This window comes from Tachysurus vachellii, chromosome 18 (genome assembly GCF_030014155.1).
Source record: "Tachysurus vachellii isolate PV-2020 chromosome 18, HZAU_Pvac_v1, whole genome shotgun sequence".
NCBI lineage: Eukaryota > Metazoa > Chordata > Actinopteri > Siluriformes > Bagridae > Tachysurus > Tachysurus vachellii.
Window position 1 is genome coordinate 7,695,940 of NC_083477.1, and position 5,967 is coordinate 7,701,906.

A 5,967-nucleotide genomic window follows, 5' to 3' on the forward strand; every position below is an offset into this window, starting at 1 on the left:
TCGAACCTGTTTTTTTTTTTTTGCACAAAACTTTCAATTAAACATTTACCTTTGACATACTCCCTTATCCAGATCGACCTACATTTTATTTTATTTTATTTTATTTCATACAACTGACTCAGTTGAACTGAGCAACTGAGGGTTAAGTAAGGGGCCTTGCTCAGGGGCCCAGCGGTGGAGCTTGTTGGAACTGGGCATCAAATTCACAGCTGTCTGAGTCCAACACTTTAACCATCAGCTATCACATCACCTAATTAAACGAATTGAACAATTCCCCCCAATTAAAACAAATCGTTCTCGTTATTTCCCATAGACTGGCTAATGTTTTTAAAGACTGTATTAGAGTGTCGGTTGTGAAGGAGCATATTATTGGTTGGATCCAAATGGCTCTTGTCGTTCGTAAACGGTAAGAACGATTGCAAAGCTGATGGGACTGTTGTGATGTCTTATAACACAGTAATTTGTCAACTATTAAAATGTTTTATCTAGTAAAGAATGTTCATGCTGTTATGCAGTTAATTGCTGCAAAACATCAGAATCAGAATTAGAATCAGGTTTATTGACCAAATGTGTTGACACACACAAGGAATTTGGTTCCAGCTGTTTGTGACTATTAAAAGTAATGACATAAATAACACTATACTATACAAGACAAGACAAAACAGATAATGAGATACAATATAGACAGTATGAGTATTAAATATGAATACAAAATATATGACTGATCATTTATGTACATAGTGTGAGAAGTGTATGGTAGTGCAAATAACAATATTGTGTAATATGCTTTTTGTACAATATGCAGCAGAAGTAGTGTGTAACAGTTTTGGTAAACAAAGTAGTGTCTAGCAGTTTTGGTAAACAAAGTAGTGTCTGCCAGAAGGGAGAAGCTGAAAGAGGTTGTGTCCAGGGTGTGAAGGGCAGGGCTGTCAAGTGTCTTTAGGTCATTTTGGTCTTTAGTCACTCTCTCCCGCCACACGTCGTATTTCTCACGCAGAAAAACTTACTATTTATCATCTGGGAAGTAACTTGGGCTTATACTCGCCATATGTAAAGTCTTTTGTAAAAAATCTGGGGGGTGATCTTTGACTCTGAACTAAATTTTGAGAAGCAAATTAACTCTGTTGTTAAGTTTCCATCAACTGCAAATTATTTCTAAACTGAAACCAATGTTAACTTTCCAGGATATAGAAAAGGTCATACATGCATTTATATCATCTCGATTGGCTTACTCTAATTCTCTTTATATTGGTCTCCCCCATTCCTCTCTAAAGCAGCTACAGTTAGTTCAAAATGCAGCTGCCAGGTTACTTTCTGGAAAGAAAAAGTTTGATCACATTACTCCAGTGTTAGCTTCCTTACATTGGCTCCCAGTTTATTTCAGAATACAGTTTAAAATTATTTTAACTGTTTTTAAAGCTCTGAAAGGTCAAGCACCCATTTACATCTCTGAAATGATTCACCCTTATTCAGCATCCAGATCTCTCAGGTCCAATATTCAAGCTCTTCTCCAGGTTCCTTGATCACGGTTGAAATCTAAAGGGGACAGAGCTTTTGCAACAGTTGCACCCGCTCTCTGGAATCAACTTCCTCTTAGTATAAAGAATGCGTCTTCTGTTGGGGTTTTTAAAAAACAGCTAAAAACCCATCTGTATTATCAGGCTTTTCCTGTTGAGTGTTAATTTGTCTTTTCTTTTTGAACTTTCATATATTTTACCTGTTTTATTGTGTACTTTTTTTTTTATTGACTGTGTTTTGATTGTATGTTATGTCTCTGTACAGCACTTTGGTCAGCTAGAGCTGAATTAAAATGTGCATTAGAAATAAACTTACTTACTTACTTACTATATATTTAATATGCCGCAGCGCCCAAAATGTATCAGTCCGCACCGCTGTCTCTATGGTACTGGGCAGGAATCAAGCGCGTCTCCCCTGGAGTTCTATGTCGAGCCTGACACTTATCAGCCAATCAAAAAAAAGAGGCTACACAATAGCCAATCAGAAAATAGCACTATTGTATATGGGTAAGATTTAATGCAACAACCAATAAAAAAAAAAAAATCATTAGAGAGGGTATTTTCGATGGTCGGTTTGAACAAAACCTCAACACGAAACAGCTTGTCTCTGGACTGGACATTGTACTGTTTTAAATGGGAGCAACATTACAAATGATAAAGGAGTCCAGAAAGGCAACAAACACTTACAATAAACAACACGTCATAATCTCTCTCTCTCTCTCTCTCTCTCTCTCTCTCTCACACACACACACACACACACACAAAATCTTTGTATTTGGGTAAAATGTGGTCAGTGATCCTGGTGAAACACAGTTTTTTTTTTTTTTTTTTTTTTTTTTGGGGGGGGGGGGGGGGGGGGGGTGCTGGGGCTTGGAGATGTCACTCTTGCCTGTCTTCAAAACTTGAGGGATAGTAGTGATTTTTCCTGCCCGGTTTCTGGTTCTTGTATGGTACAAGTCCTTGGCAGTGGGCAGGAGGGCACCAATTATTTTATCTGCTTAATTATTTTTATCTGCTTATTTTCCTGTTTTGTTGCTGCTCCAAACCAGATGGTGATGGATGTACACAGGACAGCCTCAACAACTCCTGTGGCAGACCGTATGTTCTTAATTGACGTAGAAAGTACATACTCTGCTGGGGCCTTTTTGTTAATGGAGTTTATGTTGCACTCCTATTTCGGGTCTTGCGAAATGGTAGTGCCCAGAAGCTTGAAGGACTCCTCAGATGACACAGGGCTGTTGGATATTGTTAGGGGGAGCAGTGTTGAGGGGTCTTTCCAGAAGTCCACTATCATCTCCACAGTTTTGAGGGTGTTTAGCTCCAGACTGTTCTGACTGCACCATAGCACCAGCCGCTTCACCTCCTGCTGGTATGCAGACTCATCGCTATCTTGGATGAGACCGATGAGCGTAGTATCATCTGCAAATTTCAGGAGTTTAACAGTTGGGTCACTTGAAGTGCAGTCAATGGTATAGAGCATAGGTTACTAACAGGAGGACCGCGGTCCGGGTCCGGACCCAGAAGCTGTCCAATCCGGACCCGGACCTACAGCCAAAACAAAAAGTTATGATTTAAAACTTGACGAAGCGCTTCTATTTTAACCGGAGCAGCTTTTGCAATCTTTACGGTAGTGGTAGTGTAAACGCACAGGCCAATTGTATGCGAGTTGCATGCAAAAGCCATCCCACGTGATACCACTCAGCCAATCAAGTCTGTGCATTCCTGAAGTAAACATTGCGACTCAACAGTGCAAGACAGATGAGAGAGAATTAGAGTAAAGTTACACATGTAGAAAACAAAGGGAGAGAAACAGACGAGTGAGACGGAGAAAGGGAGAGAAACAGACGAGTGAGACGGAGAAAGGGAGAGAAACAGACGAGTGAGACGGAGAAAGGGAGAGAAACAGACGAGTGAGACGGAGAAAGGGAGAGAAACAGACGAGTGAGACGGAGAAAGGGAGAGAAACAGACGAGTGAGACGGAGAAAGGGAGAGAAACCGTGTCACTTATTAAAAGTGACAATGTGAAACGCCATTATGAGACAAAACATAAAGGTTTTGAACAAACATATCCACTCAAATCTGAAGACAGCGTCCCTGAGACAGCTTTCCCAGGTCTGAGGAAAGTAGCCCTATACATCCTGACCATGTTTGAATGGAGTCAGAGCCGTTCTCATACACATGTGGAGGTGTTCATTAGTGAGCCTGGAACCATATTTAGTTTGGATTATGTTCATTGTTTGGATTATGTTCTCTACATACAACTGTGAGGCAGCTTTCTCTACAATGAACATAATCCAAACTATATATGGTTCCAGGCTCACTAATGAGCACCTCCACATGTGTATGAGAACGGCCCTGACTCCATTCAAGCCCAGGTTTAACATCCTGCCAAGCTAGATAGAGCTCAGTTCTCTCACTGAGCAAAAAGTGGGGGAGTGGGATAAAGTTAAGCACTTTATTTAAACATACACTATTTTCACATTTGATTTATTTTCTCTTATTTTAAAATGTAGCCCTACTTTTATTTATTTAATGAGCGAACGTTATACATATCTACAATCATACATATGTTCAGTTCTATGTTACGTGACAATAAATATTGTTAAAATATTTTTGAATTGTACTGAATTTATTTGATTTGACAGTCAGGTATTGATTGCTTGCAGATGTTTGTACAACTACTAGGCTACTTAAATATATATATCACATTAACTAGTTAGACATTATGATCTTCCAGACCTTTGCTTCAAGAAATTTTCTCTTACTGGACCTCTTTAAATTTTAGTTGAATACCTCTGGTATAGAGGGAGAATAGCAGTGGGGAGAGGACACATCCCTGTGGAGCGCCAGTGCTGATTGTCTGAATGCTGGAGGTGACACCTCCCAGTCTCACCTGTTGTTTCCTGCCTGTCAGGAAGCTGGTGATCCACTGACAGATGGAAGGGGGTATAGTGAGCTTTAGGAGTTTGGTGTAGAGAATTTCCGAAATTATTGTATTAAAAGCCGAACTGAAGTCAAGAAACAGAATCCGGGCATGTGTCCCTGGGCAGTCCAGGTGTTGCAGAATGTAGTGCAGTCCAATGTTGACTGTGTCCACTGATCTGTTTGCTCGGTAGGCAAACTGTAGGGGATCCAGCATCTGTTCTGTTTCAGTCTTTAGGTGGGTCAATACCAGCTGTTCAAAGGTCTTCATGATGACAGATGTCAGAGAGACAGGCCTGTAGTCATTCAGTCCAATGATGGAGGGTTTCTTTTGGACCGGGATGATTGGGGAGAGTTTAAAGCAGGAGGGGACTTCACACAACTCCAGTGATCTGTTGAAGATATGGGTGAAGATAGGAGCCAGTTGGTCAGCACATGCTTTGAGACAGGAGGGGGAGACATAACTTGTCATGTTAATAAGAAACTAAAAGAAAGCTCTCAATTAAGTGGCAAAGTTAATAGTTACAGTGCACCAAAAACAACAGTTGCACACATCACAAGAATTAGATTCTAACTGAATCTCCTCTCGGGCATTACTGCAGATTCAGTATTCAGCATCGCTATAAACCAGTAGCAAACCCTTGTATGTAGAAGCGTCCAAGAAATCATATCTGATTAAAGTTCTGCAACACAAGTGCCTGTTTAAGTTGTTTCTACAGAAGCGATAATGTAGTAGAACAAAAGTATTAATAAAAAAAACATTTAATTTTCCCTACAGAAGAAACTACAGGTTCAAAACAAGAACTTCAGAATCAAGCATTTAACAGCATTGTGGTTATATAAAAAATATAAGATATTATATACCAATGTATGGTACTACAAAATTACAATACAGCTAACCTCGACAGTCTTTATACATGGTGTACGGATTATCGTGTTTGTGTGAAGCATATTTTAAATACTTTTATTTGACTGTGTATTTTAATGGCCATCCGGGTTGTTTCGAGCAGATCTGGCAACCTTTGGGCCAGGTACAGGGGACCTCAGGTCCTCTAACCAACCCGTTTTAAGACGGTACATTTAATTCATTTCTTAATCACAAAATTATTTATAAAGCACTAATATTTTGCAACAGAAACTACACGTTACATCAACAAACAGCTTTCTATCCACATGTCATTCAATTCATCAGTGGTTTAAATGAAACACCTCATTTAATACGTGTAGAATATAATAAAAGTGATGTATGGTACATAAAAAAAGAGGACAGTAAATTGTCGCTCACGTATCGCTCTTGAGTTTGAATAATTGATTCGGTAACAAATAAATAATTAAAATTCCTAAAGCTATAACAGCAACGGAAAAAAAAAAACATACGAGCCCACACGTCCATCCAATCACAGGGCGGAATTTTACATCTTTCCTACTTGTTACCCAATCCGAATGAAGGTCCCGCCCTTTCCTGTTGTGAGTCTCTTATAATATTCCCCTAGAATAAACTGATGGTGCTGTAATTGAGAGCAGCTT